Below are 19,554 nucleotides of genomic sequence, written 5' to 3'. Positions count from 1 at the left end.
GGCTGTGTTGGGTCTTCGTTGCCGTGGGAGGGCTTTCTCTAGTTGTGAAAAGTGGGGGCTACTCTTCGTTGTGGTGTGCGGGTTTCTCATTACGGTGGCTTCTCTTGTTGCAGAGCACGGGCTCTAGGGCATGCGTGCTTCAGTAGTTGTGGTGCGCAGGCTCAGTAGTTGTGGTGCATGGGCTTTGTTGCTCCATGGCATGTGGGATCCTCCTGGACCAAGGATCAAACCCATGTCCCCTGCATTGGCAGGCGGATTCTTAACCATTGCAGCACCAGGGAAGTCCCAGAAGCACTCTTTAGCAATACGTTCACAACCCAGGAGCACTGGACTTCTGCTGCTGCTGCTAACATGTATACCCTACACAAGGAAATGATGCACCATGAAGGAAACCAAAATTCCAATAATCAGGACTGTTAGCCCATAAAAATTTTGAGATGATAGAACAATCTGAAAGATGCTTCAAATTATGGAGCTTTAAAATGACCAAAAATGAAAAAGAATCAAAACCATGAAAATAGAATAGGAAACTATGAAAATCAACAGGCATGTTTAAGAAAATAAAGCAAATACATCTTTTAGAAATTCAAAAGAAAACATATCTATTGAAATGAAAACCACAATAGGCAAGCTAAGCAGCATTTTTAGACACAGTTGATGAATTTAAGAAAATTGGAAACATACTTGAGGACATAACCTAGGATACATGACTTAGAGAAAAGTGGACACCACAAAAGAAAGGCTGAGAGACATGGAAGATAAAAATGAGAAGGTCTAAGAAATTTCAGAAAGCAAACAGAGTTGGACGAGCCAATGTTCTAAACATATTGGCTGGTAATCTTCCAGAATTATGGAAGAAAGGAATCTTTAAATTGAGGATAATAATAACTTTGTATCCACTAAACTTTGGATCCACTAAAGTGAAATTGCAGAACACTAAATAGAAAGGGAAATACTTAAAAGCAACTGAAGAAAAAAATACATAAAATAATATAGTGCTTGATGATTGTTTTTTAAAATTCAAAAGCAAAATAAAATAATATCATGAGAAAGAGGAAAGGGGTGAAAGAGAGAGAGTGAGAGAGAGAAGAAAGATGTAAGAAATAAAAGAGAGGGACAGCTACAAGGGTATTAAAAAGAGGATCTCCACAGGACTTAGATTCAGGAGACCCTATTCCAGGTCTGTTGCTGTGAAAATTTAGCTAAGTTACCTAACTTCTCTGATTAAGAACATACATGGGATATTTTCTGGTTTTGTTTTAACAAGCCTCAACTGTCAGCCATCAACTCATTTCGCACAGTATTGTTATTTTTCAGCACAGAGCCCAGTGTGCCTGTGTTGTGAAAGTGTTGACATAGAGAAGTGGAAAAGTATGAGGTCAGCTTGCTATACAGGGAGGAGAAAGGGTGGAGAAACTGAGGAGCCAAGGAAGAGGTAAAAAACCAGTCTCTGCGTGCTGCTTCCAAGGGCCCCGCATGTTAGGGCCAGCTGAAGCTTTGGGGTCAGTGGAGTTAGTTTGTACAGAGTAGCAGTGCCTTGGTGATCTCTCACTCCTTTTGCTCTGTCTCTTTCTCCATCTGCTCCAGGCTCTTTCCTCAGAGCTGCATTTTGCCTTGTGGAGTTGGGTTCTGTTTCTGGATGTCTCAAACATGCTTCTATTTTTGAGTTGCTCATCATCACTCTCTGTAACTTGTAAGAGACACCCCTGAGGTTTCGTGGACTCAAGTAGAACAGAATCTAAACTTATTATGGAGAATAAAATGCGAGAGGATCAAACTGAAACAAGTTCAGAAAATAAATTGCATTTAGAGCTAAATGAATAATGTTTCCCACTTCTTGGGCTGACTGGAACAAGGTACTTGCCTGGAATAACAACTCTTGCGTGTGAGTTGGCATTTGACTGTGCTTTTATTACCCAGCAGTCTGGCTTCAGCATGAAGAGACGTTAAGGGTGTTTAGTTAGTACAGGACTGCTGGATTGGTTGGACATACTCCAGCTCTGATCCATGATTTATACCAAGATGGGAGCAGCAGGCAAGACTGTCCTTGCAGATGGATGAAAACCTATCCCCTTACACCCCATGGGGCAGAGACTTAATGGGAACTTTTCATAGTTCTGAAAGCAGGGTTTTGAAAGCAAACATCAGACTGGCCTCTGCCTTCAGAGAGAGTCAGATGAAAGAGGGGCCCGAGAAAAGCTCCTATTGTGACACATGATTTGTGAAAACTCATGACCTAAGTAAGAATTACTCTGCCACCTACCTCTCCATAGTCTTCTTGCACAGAGAAATTGTCTGAGGGTGGAGAGTCATGTACCCTCTATTTCTAGGATGTTAGGAGGCATTCCTGAGGACTCTAGCTGTCAGGGAAAGGAGACAAGAATTATCATCACTCTCAAGAGTAAAGCATTACGTGGACATGCAAAATAATCAATTTAGAAATCTTGGGAGCTTTTGTGTTCCTGATGCCTCTCTGTTCCTTTCCTCTGCTCATTTTTATAGAAACTTGCACAGATTTACACTAGTGAAACTTTTGTAAACTGAGTTGCCGTCTGCTTCTCATGTGATATTTTGTTTACATGCCTGGATATTTGCAGAAAACTGACCTATTCACCCATATTTTGCCAGAATCCAGTGTTCTGCCTTGCATGACCAGTAGGCATTTGCACATTTATTTAAGAAGGGAAAGAAAAAAGTACAGAAGAAAAGAAGGAAGGAAGGGAGAAAGGAAGGAAGGAAAGAACGAAGGTCAGAAGGAAGGAAGGAAGGAGAAAGACATATATAAGATATTATTTTAACTTATTTGTTTATTTAGCTAATGTTTACAAGTGTTTGGTATGTGCCAGACACTCTTCTAGGCAGTAGAGACAGAGCTGGGATTAGGAAACAAAATAGAAAAGGTCCTGCCCTCTGAGAACTTACATTTTAAAGAGGGGACACAGATGATCAACATGTAGCCTGGGATAAATGATGTGTCAGATGGTTCTAAGGGACATGGAGGAAAGGAAAGCAGAGTGGGGCATGGGATGTGCCAGGCGGACATGGGCTGTATATTGTAAGAGGTGGTCCGTGAAGTCTCCTTAAGAAGGTGCCAGCTGGAGGCTTGCAGACCCATTCCCGGCAGAGGAAATAGCAAATGAAAAGAGACTTAGAAAAAAACATGTTTTAAAGCCCCGAGACAGGAGTGTGCTTGGTGGGTACTAATCAGGATGGCCAGTGTGGCTGAGTGAAGTGAACAAGGTGATGAGCCAGGCAAGGTCTAAGAGGTGATGGGGGCCAGTTCCTGCAGGTCCCTGTAGTAGTTGTAAGAATTCTGGCTTTTCCTTTGAGTGATGTGGCACCATAGGAGAGTTGAATGATGTGGTCTGATTTATACATTAAAAGAATCACTTTGGCTTCTAAGGGATAAAGATGAAGGAGGGCCCCACTGGGGAATCTGTTGCCTTGGTCTGGAAGGAAATAGTGGTGATTTTGAACAGAACAGTGGAGGTAGGGAGGTGGTTGTGTTTTGGATCCGTTTTGAAGGCAGAGCAACAGATTTTCCTATTGGATTGGATAAAGATATACAAAAAAGAAAATCATTAAGGATGCTTCTCCAGGTAAACAATTTGGATAGGCTGCCAAGACTGGAGCCAAGGAGAGCAGGATAGAGGCTACTCTCAGTCACTGAGGTAAAGCTGAGTTTCCAGCACTATGTTGAATAAGAGTGGTGAGAGTTGATATCCTTGCTTTGTTCCCAGTCTTAGGAGGAAAGCATTTGGTCTTTCACCATCATAGTGTTAGCTGTGACTGTATTGTAGATTATTGTTAACTTGAGGATGTGACCTTCTGTTATTATTTTTCTGAGAGTTTTTATCCTGCTTGGATGTTGAATTCTATCAAATGTTTTTTTTCCACCTTACTTTATAGAATCACGTGATTTTTCTTCTTTATCCTGTTAATACAGTGAATTACATTGTTTGATCAATCTTTCTGAAAGATATCTTCACTAAGTGTAGGATTCTACTTGACAGTGTTTGCTTTTAGCACTTGGAAAATATTGTGCTTCTCCCTTTTGGCCTCTGTAGTTTTTAAATAAGAGATCCACTATCATTCAAAATGCTTTTCCCCTATAGGTAAGTTATTGTTTCTCTCTTGTTGCTGTCAAGATTTTCTTTTTCCTTCAGTTTTCGGAAGTTTGACTATGAAATGTCTTGCTATGGATTTCTTTGGGTTTATCCTGTTTGGAGTTTGCTCAGTTTCTTAAATCTGTAGGTTGCTGTCCATTGCCAAATTTAGGAAGTTTTCAGTTATTATTTCTTCTAATATTTTTTCAGCCCTGCATTTTTTTCTCTTCTAATTGTGGGACTCCAATTACATGATCATTGGGTTATTGGAAATCTTGTATTATTGTCTTATAGATCTTTAATGATCTGTTCATCTTTTTTTTTTTTCAGTCTATTTTCTTTGTGTTGTTCAAATTGGGTAATTTCTATTGTTCTATTATCAAGTTCATTGATTCTTTCCCCGTACCTTCCATTCTGCTGTTTAGCTCATCCACTAGTTTTATTTGTTTTGATAATTGTATTTTTCAGTTCTAAAGTTTCTATTTGGTTCTTCTTTATATCTTGTTTGTTGAGGTTTTAAATTGTTCATTGCTTGAGTATGTTCATAATTGCTTACTGAATTATTTTTATAATGATTTAAAAAAATCTTTGTCATAAAATTCTAATACCTCTGTTTTCTTGGTGTTATCTATTGATTGCCCTTTTTCAGGACAATCTTCCTGGTTTTCTGTATGATGATTAATTTTTGACTGAAGCCTGGACATTTTGAGTTATTATGTTATAAGACAGTGAATCTTATTTAAACTTTCTGTTTTAGTTGATATAATAGGTCGAATAATGTCCCCCCAAAATTCATGTCTGTCTGGATCCTCAGAATATGACCTTATTTGGAAATGGAGTTTTTGCAGATGTAATTAAGAATATTGAGATTAAACCATTCTGGACTTAGGGTGGGTCCTGAATCCAATGATGCTGTCCTTATCAATAGAGGAGAGGATACAAAGAGACACACAGAAGAAAGCTGCGTGAAGACAGAGCCAGAGATTGGAGTTACATTGTCATAAGTCAAAGAACATATGGAGCCACCAGAAGCCACAAAAGGCAAGGAAGGATTACCCTCTAGAGCCTTTATAGCGAGTGTAGCTCTGCTGGCAACTTGGTTTCAGATTTCTGGCCTCCAAAAGTGTGAGAGAATAAGTTCCTGTCATATTAAGCCACTAAATTTGTGGTTGTTTGTTACGGTAATCCTAGGAAACAAATGCAATGGTTTCCTTTGGTATTGCTCTGGCAGGGGAAGGGTTGTGGGTACCACGTTGTAACTACTACATTAGTGAAGAAGTCCTAGTTCTCCACTTGGCTTTTGTTGACCCCTGAGGGCAGAAACCCTCTGCATTCCTGCTGATTGCGGATGGGAGTTCTGACTACACTAGGCGTCCACTGATACTATTTTGGCTGGGAGGGGACAAAGTGCCTCATTACTGCTCCTGACATGGCTTCTTCTGCTACCTTGGGCGAGGGTGACCGCATTACTCCTGGGCAGTGGTGAAAGTCCTGACTCTTATTAGGCCTCCACTAATGCCACCCGCATGGGGCAGGATTAGGACATCTCATTACTGCTGGGGTAGGAGTACAAGTCCAGTTTCCCTGCATGGTCTCCCTGACTCTGCAGGTTCCCTCTCTGGCCCTCTCTGACACACCACTGTAGGGGCGAAAGACAGGGGATTGGGGTGCCTTGTTAGGACCTGTCCAAGGTGGAAATCTAGGCTCCCCACTCAGCATTTGCTGGTGTGGGTGGGGCCTCAGCTTTTTCTGTGGTGTTTGACTGAAGCCGAGTGGTTATTATCTAAAAGTTTTCTGGTCTGCTGAGCTCCACTTTTTCTGATCCTTTGACTAGACAAAGCAGGTTTTTGTTGGGGCTTTTTTTTGTCTGTGCTTCTTGGCTTTCTGAGTTGCTGAGTTTTTTGGCTCTAGGATTGGGAAACATGAGGCAAACCCCCCACAAATACCCCAAAACCCAAGAACAAAAACCAAACCAAAACAAAAAAACAGAGAACTTACTCCTATGTCACTCCTTGGGTCCTGAGGTTGCTAGCTGGTCCACCTTCCCCTCTTCCTTTCTCAGAGTCATCTTATGTTTGTTTTAAACATCATGACCAGATGGGAGGAAGAAAGAAAGATACCATCTGCTATATACTGTACTCCCAGAAGTGGAAATCCTTATGTGCCTTTTAAAGATTTTTCATACCTTTACTCTTGTCAGATTGTAGAATTTATATTCTATGTCCTTTCTGGGTAAGTATCATCCTCAGACCTTATGGAGATCTAGGGAATCCTGTTAGAACTTTAATTATGAGCCCATAGACCAATCAAGTCCCCCAGACTTAGGAGGGCCATGGACCTTAATATGATTTTGGTCAGAAATTTCCTTTGTCCTTTGCCTTTACTTGTGAGTTAGCCACTTGAGTTATTGCTTTAAGGAGGAAGGGAAATTGATAGTAACTCTTATTTTTTGCGGTACGCGGGCCTCTCACTGTTGCGGCCTCTCCCTTTGCAGAGCACTGGCTCCGGACGCGCAGGCTCAGCGGCCATGGCTCACAGGCCCAGCCGCTCCGCGGCACGTGGGATCCTCCCGGACTGGGGCACGAACCCGTGTCCCCTGCATCGGCAGGTGGACTCTCAACCACTGCGCCACCAGGGAAGCCCCGTAACTCATTTTTTTTAAAAGAGAGTGTCTTCATTTTAGAATTTTCGTAACCATAGAATTTCTCAGAAAAGCTATTCTTTCAAGAGTGAGTGAAGTATTATTTAGTTTACATGAATGTTTTCATGAACACAAATGTTAAACTCAGTAATTGCTTATTGAAATCCTGGTTTGTGAAAGGCAGTGAGCCAGTGCCCTCCTCCTATGTGCATTTCTCATAGTAATAAAGGCTACCACCTTAAAACAGTCCCTTTCCCAATTTTATTCTCACCTTGTTATCTAATATCCTTTCTTTAATGCCAGTTCTCTGACTGCCCAGCACTTACTATGATTTTGAGCATTGCTTAAGTTTTTCTCAGCATGAGCATTTGGGAAATAGCTGAATTCTGGTCATTCTTTATATGTTATACATAGTTGTTTGATTATGAACTCAGTTCATAACAACTCTTAACCTGTATGTGTTGCTTTTCTCAGAAATATAATATACTGTGTGAGATCCAGGGCTACATTTATTGTTTCTTTTTTACCTTTTTGGGGTAATTAAGAAAGCACAGGCCCAATAATTGATTGTGAAAAGAATTAATGAAGGAGATCAGGAGAATGTGGCTTAGGGGATAGTGATGGAGACTGAGAATTATGCTTTTATTCCATCAGACTATGTTCATCCATTCATCCAACAAACATACAGAGGCCTGCTGTGTATGAGGCACCTTACTAAGGATTGTAGGGATTTCAAAAATGAATGAGACAGTCTGACAAGGTAGCTAAAAACTTGAACTTCAGAGTCAGAAAGAACTGAGTTTAGATCTCTGATCTGCCCCATATTAGCTGCATCACATTGTGAAACTTAGCTTCTCTGAGCTTTGATTTCCTCATCTATGTGTTATGATGATTAAATGAAATAACAAATGTATAGGATACCCACCCACTGTAAGTAGGTACTCAGATTATGTTGGTTATTAACAAATCACACCTTTCTGTCTCAAAGGAGTTTATATTATAATAGTGAAGGAAGCATATACTCGAAGAAATTAGAATATTTTTAGTATTTGCCAAAAGAGCAGCATTTTGTGAATTCAAAGGAGAAAGCTCACTTTAAATTGGCAATGTGTGAAGAACTTAAATTCAGTGTACTCTGCACACCACCCAGACTAATGCATCAGACAAATGGTCTTCAGTAAATTAGGGGGAGAACTGGGGGTCAAGGACACAGGAGGGTTTTCAGAATTTTCCTGGTGTACTAGACATTTTAAAGTTATCCTTCCCAGCACCCCATATCTACTCTCTAACCCTAGAGAGTGACTTGAGAATTGGGAGACTGATCTTTACGGTCTATACCAATGGGGTCCTTTGATGGAATGGCTTTGGTTTGGGTTGACCAATGGGGCACAGTACAAAAGATTGGAAAATGGAGAAGAGCAAGATCTGTTTATTCTCCCAGCTTCCTCCTTGGTTGTGGGTTGGCTGCATCCCTCCTCTGAAGGTCACAACTCCTGAGAGGCTCCCCTCTCCATACCACTGCCCTTTCTGGGTACCAGTAATGGCTCCCTTCCCTTTTGCCTTCAGGCCTAGGAGTGGTCACAGCTGGCCCCAGGATCCTGCACCTTGCCTTGTTAATTCCCCCAGATTCTTGTGCTGTTTCTTGCCAATGCCCTGATACCCTGGTCTTCTCAGAAATTATTCTTGCCTCTGCATCTCCTCAAAGTAATATCTGAGCTCAGAAGAGCATGGAGTAAATTGGCTTTCATGGATTATCATGGAAGAACAAAAGATTAGAAAAAGAAGGGAGAGATTAGGAAGCAAGATGGCAGAGTAGAAGGACGTGCTGTCACTCACTCTTGCAAGAACACCAGAATCACAACTAGCTGCTGGACGATCATCGACAGGAAGGCACTAGAACTCACCAAAAAAGATACCCCACATCTGAAGACAAAGGAGAAGCCACAATGAGACTGTGGGAGGGGCACAATCACAGTACAATCAAATCCCATAACTGCTGGGTGGGCGACTCACAGACTGGAGAACACATACCACAGAAGTCCACCCACTGGTGAGAAGGTTCTGAGCCCCACGCCAGGCTTCCCAACCTGGGGGTCCGGCAACAGGAGGAGGAATTCCTAGAGAATCAGACTTTGAAGGCTAGTGGGATTTGATTGCAGGACTTGGACAGGACTGGGAGAAACACAGACTCTACTCTTGGAGGGCACACACAAAGTGGTGTGGGCATCGGGACCCAGGGGAAGGAGCAGTGACCCCAGGGGAGACTGAACCAGACCTACCTGCTAGTGTTGGAGGGTCTCCTGCAGAGGAGGGAGGTGGCTGTGGCTCACCATGGGGACAAGAGCACTGGCAGCAGAAGTTCTGGGAAGTACTCCTTGGTGTGAGCCCTCCCAGAGTCTGCCATTAGCTCCATCAAAGAGCCCAGGTAGGCTCCAGTGTTGGGTTACCTCAGGCCAAACAAGCAAGAGGAAGGGAACCCAACCCCACACATCAGCAGTCAAGCAGATTAAAGTTTTACTGAGCTCTGCCCACCAGAGCAACAGTCACCTCTACCCACCACCAGTCCCTCCCATCAGGGAAGTTGCACAAGCCTCATAGATAGCATCATCCACCACAAGGAAGACAGCAGAAACAAGAAGAACTACAGTCCTGCAGCCTTTGGAACAAAAACCACATTTGCAGAAAGATAGACAAGATGAAAAGGCAGAGGTCTATGTACCAGATGAAGGAACAAGATAAAACCCCAGAAAAATAACTAAATGAACTGGACATAGGCAACCTTCTAGGAAAAGATTTCAGAATAATGATAGTGAAGATGATCCAGGACCTCGGAAAAAGAACGGAGGCAAAGACTGAGATGATGCAAGAAATGTTTAACAAAGGCTTAGAGTTAAAGAACAAACAAACAGAGATGAACAATACAAAAACTGAAATGAAAACTACACTAGAAGGAATCAATAGCATAATAACTGAGGCAGAAGAACGGATAAGTGACCTGGAAGACAGAATGGTGGAATTCACTGCCGCAGAACAGAATAAAGAAAAAAGAATGAAAAGAAATGAAGACAGCCTAAAAGACCACTGGGACAACATTAAATGCAACAACATTCACATTATAGGGGTCCCAAAAGGAAAAGAGAGAGAGAAAGGACCCAAGAAAATACTTGAAGAGATTATAGTGGAAAAGTTCCCTAACATGGGAAAGGAAATAGCCACCCAAGTCCAGGAAGCGCAGAGAGTCCCAGGAAGGATAAACCCAAGGAGAAACATGCTGAGACACATAGTAATCAAATTGGCAAAAAATTAAAGACAAAGAAAAATTATTGAAAGCAGCAAGGGAAAAACGACAAAAAACATACAAGGGAACTCCCATAAGGTTAACAGCTGATTTCTCAGCAGAAACTCTACAAGCCAGAAGAGAGTGGCATGATATATTTAAAGTAATGAAAGGGAAGAACCTGCAACAAAGATTACACTACCCGGCAAGGATCTCATTCAGATTCGATGGTGAAATCAAAAGCTTTACAGACAAGCAAAAGCAAAGAGAATTCAGCACCACCAAACCAGTTCTACAACAAATGCTGAAGGATCTTCTCTAAGTGGGAAATACAAGACAAGAAAAGGACATACAAAAACAAACTCGAAACAATTAAGAAAATGGTCATAGGAACATACATTATCAATAATTACCTGAAACGTGAATGGATTAAATGCTGCAACCAAAAGACACAGGCTTGCAGAATGGATACAAAAACAAGACCCATCTATATGCTGTCTACAAGAGACCCACTTCAGACCTAGGGACACGTACAGACTGAAAGTGAGGGGATGGAAAAAGATATTCCGTGCAAATGGAAATCAAAAGAAAGCTGGAGTAGCAATACTCATATCAGATAAAATAGACTTGAAAATAAAGAATGTTACAAGAGACAAGGAAGGACACTACATAATGATCAAGGGATCAATTCAAGAAGAAGATATAACAATTATAAAAATATATGCACCCAACATAGGAGCACCTCAATACCTAAGGCAACTGCTAACAGCTCTAAAAGAGGAAATCGACAGTAACACAATAATAGTGGGGGACTTTAACACCTCACTTACACCAATGGACAGATCATCCAAGTGAAAATAAATAAGGAAACAGAAGCTTTAAATGACGCAATAGACCAGAGAGATTTCATTGGTATTTATAGGACATTCCATCCAGAATTAGCAGATTACACTTTCTTCTCAAGTGCGCACGGAACATTCTCCAGGATAGATCACATCGTGGGTCACATATCAAGCCACAGTAAATATAAGAAAATTGAAACCATATCAAGCATCTTTTCTGACCACAACGCTGTGAGACTAGAAATGAATTACAGGGGAAAAAATGTAAAAAACACAAATACATGGAGGCTAAACAATACATTACTAAATAACCAAGAGATCACTGAAGAAATCAAAGAGGAAATCAAAAAATACCTAGAGACAAATGACAATGAAAACACGATGATCCAAAACCTATGGGATGCAGCAAAAACAGTTCTAAGAGAGAAGTTTATAGCTATACAAGCCTACCTCAAAAAATAAGAAAAATCTCAAACAATCTAACCTTATACCTAAAGGAACTAGAGAAAGAAGAAAAAACAAAACCCAAAGTTAGCAGAAGAAAAGAAATCATAAAGATCAGAGCAGAAATAAATGAAATAGAAACAAAGAAAACAATAGCAAAGATCAATAAAACTAAAAGCTGATTCTTTGAGAAGATAAACAAAATTGATGAATAGCCAGACTCATCAAAAAAAAGAGGGAGAGGACTTAAATCAATAAAATTAGAAATGAAAAAGGAGAAGTTAAAACAGGCACCGTAGAAATACAAAGCATCCTAAGAGACTACTACAAGCAAGTCTATGCCAATAAAATGGACAACCTGGAAGAAATGGACAAATTCCTAGAGAGGTATAACCTTCCAAGACTGAACCAGGAAGAAACAGAAAATATGAACAGACCAATCACAAGTAATGAAATTGAAACTGTGATTAAAAATCTTCCAACAAATTAAAGTCCAGGACCAGATGTCTGCACAAGTGAATTCTACCAAGCATTTAGAGAAGAGCTAACACCCATCCCTCTCAAACTCTTCCAAAAAATTGCAGAGGAAGGAACACTCCCAAACTCATTCTATGAGGCCACCATCACCCCGATAGCAAAACCAGATAAAGATACCACAAAAAAACAAAATTGCAAACTGATATCATTGACGAATATAGATGCAAAAATCCTCAACAAAATACTAGCAAATAGAATCCAACAGCACATTAAAAAGATCATACACCATGATCAAGTGTGGTTTATCAAAGGGATGCAAGGATTCTTCAGTATACGTAAATCAACCAGTGTGATACACCATATTAACAAATTGAAGAATAAAAACCATATGATCATCTCAATAGACGCAGAAAAAGCTTTTGACACAATTCAACACCCATTTATGATAAAAACTCTCCAGAAAGTGGGCATAGAGGGAACCTACTTCAACATAATAAAGGCCATAGAGGACAAACCCACAGCAAATATCATTCTCAGTGGTGAAAAACTGAAAGCATTTCCTCTAAGATCAGGAACAAGACAAGGATGTCCACTCTCACCACTGTTATTTAACATAATTTTGGAAGTCCTAGCCACGGCCATCAGAGAAGAAAAAGAAATAAAAGGAATCCAAATTGGAAAAGAAGAAATAAAACTGTCACTGTTTGCAGATGACATGATGCTATACACAGAGCCTAAAGATGCCACCAGAAAACTACTAGAGCTAACCAATAAATTTGGTAAAGTTGCAGGACACAAAATTAATACACAGAAATCTCTTGCATTCCTTTTCACTAATGATGAAAAATCTGACAGAGAAATTAAGGAAACACTCCCATTTACCATTGCAACAAAAAGAATAAAATAACTGGGAATAAAACTACCTAGGGAGGCAAAAGACCTGTATGCAGAAAACTATAAGACACTGATGAAAGAAATTAAAGATGATACCAACAGATGGAGAGATATACCATGTTCTTGGGTTGGAAGAATCAATATTGTGAAAATGCCTATACTGCCAAAAGCAATCTACAGTTCAATGCAATCTCGATCAAATTACCAATGGCAGTTTTTATGGAACTAGAACAAAAAATCTTAAAATTTGTATGGAGACACAAAAGACCCTGAATAGCCAAAGCAGTCTCGAGGGAAAAAAACGCAGCTGGAGGAATCAGACTCCCTGACTTCAGGCTATACTAGAAAGCTACAGTAATCAAGACAACATGGTACTGGCACAAAAACAGAAATGTAGATCAGTGGAACAAGATAACTTCAACTAATCTATGACAAAGGAGGCAAGGATATACAATGGAGAAAAGACAGTATCTTCAGTAAGTGGTGTTGGGAAAACTGGACAGCTACATGTAAAAGAATGAAATTAGAACACCCCCTAACACCATACACAAAAATAAACTCAAAATGGATTAGAGACCTACATGTAAGACCAGACACTATAAAACTCTTCGAGGAAAATATAGGAAGAACACTCTTTGACGTAAATCACAGCAAGATCATTTTTGATCCACCTCCTAGAGTAATGGAAATGAAAACAAAAATAAAGAAATGGGACCTAATGAAACGTCAAAGCTTTTGCACAGCAAAGGAAACCAAAAACAAGACGAAAAGACAACCCTCAGAATGGGAGAAAATATTTGCAAATGAATCAATGGACAAAGGATTATTCTCCAAAATATATAAACAGCTCATGCAGCTTAATATGAAAAAAACAAACAACCCAATCCAAAAATGGGCAGAACACCTAAATAGACATTTCTCCAAAGAAGGCATACAGATGGCCAAGAAACACATGAAAAGCTGCTCAATATTACTAATTATTAGAGAAATGCAAATCAAAACTACAATGAGGTATCACCTCACACCAGTTAGAATGGGGACCATCAGACAATCTACAAACAACAAATGCTGGAGAGGGTGTGGAGAAAAGGGAAGCCTCTTGCACTGTTGGTGGGAATGTAAATTGATACAGCCACTATGGAGAACAGTATGGAGGTTCCTTAAAAAACTAAAAATAGAATTACAATATGACGCATCAATCCCACTACTGGGCATATACCCAGAGAAAACCATAATTCAAAAAGACCCATGCACCCCAATGTTCATTGCAGCACTACTTACAATAGCCAGGTGATGGAAGCAACCTAAATGCCCATCGACAGATGAATGGATAAAGAAGATGTGGCACATATATACAATGGAATGTTAATCATAAAAAGGAACGAAACTGGGTCATTTGTAGAGATGTGGATGGATCTAGAGACTGTCATACAGAGTGAAGTAAGTCAGAAAGAGAAAAGCACATATATGTGGAACCTAGAAAAATGGTACAGATGAACTGGTTTGCAGGGCAGAAATTGAGACACAGATATAGAGAACAAACGTGTGGACACCAAGGGGGGAAAGTGGTGGGAGTGGTGGTGGTGGTGGTGGGATGAATTGGGAGATTGGGATTGACATGTATACACTAATATGTATAAAATGGATGACTAATAAGGACCTGCTGTATAAAGATAAATAAAATAAAATTCAAAAATTAAGAAAAAGAAGGGAAAGTTGGGGAAATTTTTCTTCTCAACTGCCTTCACTAGCAAAATTTGTACAAACTTTTCCAGTGCCTGTGGGTTCGTAAGTTTCTCCCTTTTCAAAGAAATCCATCTCTTTCTCTAGAATGTGACCAGAAGGCCGTGCAGTGGCTGATGCTTGCAGGGCTTTTAATCACCTGTGTGAATGTTTGATAGGGCTATGAAATATGGCCCCTGAAGGCCCCCGCACTGCCTTTTCCCTTTCTCAGATGGTGAATAATCATTGAACTGCTCCACAGTTTCCGATATAACGTTCAAATCAAGCCATGAAAAAACCCATATTTCACAAGGTAGCATATTTTTGGTTCCTGGCAGTAAATTTTCCTCACTCTTACTGTACCGTGGGACATATTTGGAAAGGTCAGTTTGGCACTGTGTAAGTTAACCAGAGGACCATTGGAGTTGAATGAAATCTGTTGTAAGTGTGTATTGATGGGCATAGCATGGGGTGGGGGACATGGCTCTGGTGCCAGAGTGATTTGGTCAGAAAAGCAAAATTGTAACATGGGCCTTAGAACCATTGTTATTGTCATGCTGAGTAACCACTGGAATGGTGTGATGACACAATGGCAGGGACACTCTTTCCAGAGCTTCCTTTGGGAAGCGAGGGTTGAGCTTCTGCCAAGGAGTGAGCTGATCACTTGGTGTCCTGCGGGTGTATCACTTCAAGTGTGAGCCCTGCTGCCATATTGCACAAATCCAGTGGGTACTGGTCACGTTGTCATCCGTTTGAATAGAGCACCCTGGTGTTGTGCAGTGTACAGCCTGTGCATCCAGGCAGGGCGGCACCGGGTTTATAACACCCTGGGTCTAGGAGGCAGCATAGTCCGGTGGCTTAGACCTGGATGAAAGCACAGATCTTTTACTTGCTAGCTGTATGTTCTGGAGCGTGTCTTTTACATTTTCTGAGCCTCAGGATCTTCGCTTTAAATACAGTGATAATAACAACACCTTCCTGTGTGGTTTTGATTGTGAAATCAGGTAATGTGAGTAAGGCACTTTGCTCAGCATGATAAGCAATTCCTAAATGGTAGCTATTATTGCTCTTATTATTTAAAATATAGGCCCTGACTGGGAGCCTAGATCCCAATATGGCAAGAAATGATAATGGTTAACGGGAGAACATGGAAGGGAACCTGATCTGCCATGCCCTGTTCAGAGTCCTTAGTTCCTGCTTGACTCCTTTTCTTCCCTCAGTCACATAACGTCATCGGTGAACAGAGAGGAGCATGACTTTTCCACAGTCAATATTTATTCTATTCATTCATTTATTCAAAATTAATTGAGTGCCTGCTCTTTCTCAGCACTGTTTTAGGCTCTGGGGAGCAGCAGTGAACACAGAAACAGAGAAGACAATACATATGTCATGTCCAAAGCTCTTGACACAGCTTCTACTTGTCTGCCTGAGCATCTTATTAACTATCTCCAATGGCTCTGCTCACATTTTTACCTATGGGGAGACAGCTGATTATGAGAGAGAGAGAGAGAGAGAAAGAGAGAGGGAGAGAGAGAGAGGAAAATAAGAAAGAGGATGTGGAGGAGGGGGAAGACGACATTTAGAGAAGACATTTTATGGATAGTAAAGCCAGAACTATTAGTCAAAGGCCTTGCCTCCTCCCTTTCAAAAGACTGCTGCTGACAGGCCATCCTGTTAGTGGTTGCCTCCTACAACCAACAGTGGCACCAACAGTCAATCAGTCAGCCACAATTAATTGCATACCTACTATGTACCAGGCACTGTGCTAGGAATGGGGAATACCGTGGTGAACACATCAGAAATGTACAGTTTAGTAATGAATACAGATACTAAAGAGGTTTGAAAGTAAGTACTTAAAAGATAGCAAATGTGCAAAGAAATAGAGAAGGCTATAGCACTTATAGCTTGGAGGAAACAGTCAAGGGAGGCTTTTCTGAGGAAGTGATATTTAATCTGAGACTTGAAGGATGACTTTGAGTAGCCAACAAAAAGCTGGTACAGGGAGAGAAGTTTCTGAAATCTTTAACCATTCCTAAAAGAATCCTAAAAGAATAAAGATGTAGGGCTCTTTTTCAAAGTTTTCTTTCCCCAGCCCCTTCTTTTAAAAAGCACTCAGTTGGGCTTCCCTGGTGGCGCAGTGGTTGAGAGTCCGCCTGCCGATGCAGGGGACGCGGGTTCGTGCCCCGGTCCGGGAAGATCCCACATGCCGCGGAGCGGCTGGGCCCGTGAGCCATGGCCGCTGAGCCTGCGCGTCCGGAGCCTGTGCTCTGCAATGGGAGAGGCCACAGCAGTGAGAGGCCCGTGTACCACAAAAAAAAAAAAAAAGCACTCAGTTGATGCAGGATGTGATCTCATTTTTTACGATTCAATGAATAGCAACATCACTGACCTAACAACCTTGCATGCTGAGAAGGAGTAAGCAGGAACTTCTGAAAAATGGACCTTGTTCAGTTAGTCGTGGTTCACCAGCCAGCAAGAAGCTTGTGTAAATGACTACTAGTGGAAGCTTTGAGAATCAATGCTAACGATGGACCATACAGCGAAACTCTGCCTTTGGGTCTGAGCACGCGCTGTTTTGCCTTGCTCTATTGTAGGCCAAGTTGGAAGGCAATGAAAAATTACCCTATTTGGTACCTCGTTTACACAATATGGATCCTGGTGGACCTTTGAGAGCTTTATTAAGAATAGCATCTGATGGTTTATTGGACATGTAGTGCCCAATTATGGGATTTGACAGTACAAGGTATGTATTAATGACTTATTAGGGTGGACCTGACTGGTAATTGATCACTAATGAGGCAGACTTGCTTGCATCTAGGCAAAATAAGATTTTGAAACTCCTTTAGCAAATCCTGCATGAATGCCTTAGGAGAAGTGATCTACTAAATGGGTGATAAATATTTCATGGCAAGTATTTTACATCACCCATTTTACTAATTTTTTTAAGGATAACTAGACGGTTACCAGAAAGTCCCAGTTGGTGGTTGCCTTTGGTGTTCAAAATTCTCGATGTGCAGGATTGGCACAGAGTAATTGCAGTCATTACTGACTTTATCTTGCTACCTATGATGACAGGGCCATGTCCAAGTGACTGAGAGTGTTTTTCTGGATTAAGTTCCTGGCAGGCTTTGTTTTGGGTTCACAAAGACAAAGCATAGTTTATGCATGTTTCTCAAATGTCGTAAGAAGGGCTTCCCTGGTGGCGCAGTGGTTGAGAGTCCGCCTGCTGATGCAGGGGACACGGGTTCGTGCCCCGGTCCGGGAGGATCCCACATGCCGCGGAGCGGCTGGGCCCGTGAGCCATGGCCGCTGAGCCTGCGCGTCCGGAGCCTGTGCTCCGCGACGGGAGAGGCCACAGCAGTGAGAGGCCCGCGTACCGCCAAAAAAAAAAAAAAAAAAAATGTCGTAAGAAATGAACCATTTCAAGCTACAACTATGACTGCTCACTGATATGAAAGTGAAATATTTTCTTTCCTTTTAGACCCTGAATTAAATAAATACTTGCTTTCCTAAAGATGGTGCATGTATGTTTTCCGTAAAAATGCTCTGGATCTGTTTTACAAATTCCCATTTTCCATCTGACCCTTTTCCTCTTTATATTAATGAATTTCACCTAATTGAATCAGATGCCACAACTGACAAGTGCTCATTCTGAATTTGAGCTTCATCTCCCCAAGCAGGCATGTCCTCAGTAACACTTAGCAAAATTATATCTATCAAATCACTGGTGCAGTTAGAATTTAATTTGCTCTATCAGCTGCCGTTGTCATGCTACTTAACCTTAAAAAAAGTAATTTTCCTCAAGACTTCATAATTCCTTTTACATTTCTCCTTTTTCTCACTGAATGAATTTGATAAACTCTTGAAAGAGAAAAGACTGCATAAGAGCCCTTCTTCACAAGGTGACAGGGGAAGTGAGCCTGTTGTGTCCCCTTTATTTCCAAGTCACCCCTACCAGCTGGCATTGGATACTTTTAATGGCATCTTTCATCCTGATGCTAGCCTACAGAGTCCTCTTAGGGAAGGGGAGAAGAGGATCCTGGCAGGGAATGGGAGAAAATGGGGGGGATGGAGAAAAGGAGAGGCAATGAAGGTAAGAAAATAAAAGGAGGAAAGAAAGAGGAGGGAAGGAAGTAGCAATGTTGTTGGAAGAGAAATCAAGAGGGAGGAACAGCACTGCAAAGCCAGAGATACCAGGATCCCTTGACCCCTCCCTGTTCTCTTGACACCTTTACTGAGACTCAGGTCACATTACTGTTTTCCTTTTCTGATCTCTGTGGAGCAGTGGTTCTCAACTACAGGTGATAATTTCCCCTCCAAGAGGACATTTGGCAATACCTGGAGATATTTTCAGTTGTCCTAACTTGTGGGGGGGAGAGGGCAGTGTAGTGGATAGAGCACAGCTGTGCTGGCCTGAATCCTGTTCCTCAAAATTCATGTCTACCTGGAAACAATAAATGTGACCTTTCTGGAAACAAGACCTTTGCGGATGTAATTGAGTTAACATGAGGTCACACTGGAGTAAACTGGGTCCTGTTCCAATGACTGGTGCCCTTATAAGAAGAGGGAAATTGGAACGCAGAGATATGGACACAGAGGAAAGACAGCCATGGGATGATGGAGGCAGAGATTGGAGTTATGCTGCCACAAGCCAAGCAAAGCCAAGATTGCTGGGAACTACCAGAAGCTGGAAGAGGCAAGGAAGGATTCTTCCCTAGAAACTTTGGAGGAAGCATGGCCTACCAACACCTTGGTTTCAGACTTCTAGCCTCCAGAAATGTGAGATAATAAGTTTCTGTTGCTTTAAGCTACCCAGTTTGCAGCACTTTGTGACAGAAGCCCTAGGGTTGCCACTAAACTTCCTACAGCACATAGGACAGCCCACCACAACAATGAGGAGTCCAATTGTTGGTAGCGTCAAGATTGAGAAAATCTGCTGAAGAGCTTAAGTTTGTAACTCTCATTAAACACTTTATTATATATGCTTTGAGGCAGCTTCTATGCTTGCAATTTTTTTTTTTACCTGATCCTTATTTAACTTTTTGTGCATTTGTGTGTCAATACATCCACTAAGTACACTCTTGGATGGCAGGGGACATGTGTTTGCTTCTTTGATGTCCTTCTTTGCTTAATTGATATGCATATAATAGG

General features: G+C 41.3%; 1 protein-coding gene and 1 long non-coding RNA gene across 2 annotated transcripts in view; one reads left to right on the top strand and one right to left on the bottom strand.

Annotated features, from left to right (window-relative positions):
• The window catches only part of AGBL1 (AGBL carboxypeptidase 1), a gene marked incomplete at its 3' end in the record, with an annotated part of 388,115 nt that overhangs the window by 177,049 nt on the left and 191,512 nt on the right, over positions 1–19,554 (top strand). The gene's annotated exons all lie outside the window — the stretch shown is intronic.
• Positions 180–9,083, bottom strand: LOC112402353 (uncharacterized). The gene is made up of 3 exons (XR_003003697.1): positions 9,027–9,083; positions 2,264–2,360; positions 180–360 (listed from the first exon to the last, which is right to left on the bottom strand). It is a non-coding gene; the product is annotated as an uncharacterized LOC112402353 (long non-coding RNA).

This window comes from Neophocaena asiaeorientalis, unplaced genomic scaffold (genome assembly GCF_003031525.2).
Source record: "Neophocaena asiaeorientalis asiaeorientalis breed wild unplaced genomic scaffold, Neophocaena_asiaeorientalis_V1.1 scaffold201, whole genome shotgun sequence".
Lineage (NCBI taxonomy): Eukaryota > Metazoa > Chordata > Mammalia > Artiodactyla > Phocoenidae > Neophocaena > Neophocaena asiaeorientalis.
Note: the sequence above shows the minus strand (reverse complement) of the source record. Positions and strands in the feature narration are given on the sequence as shown.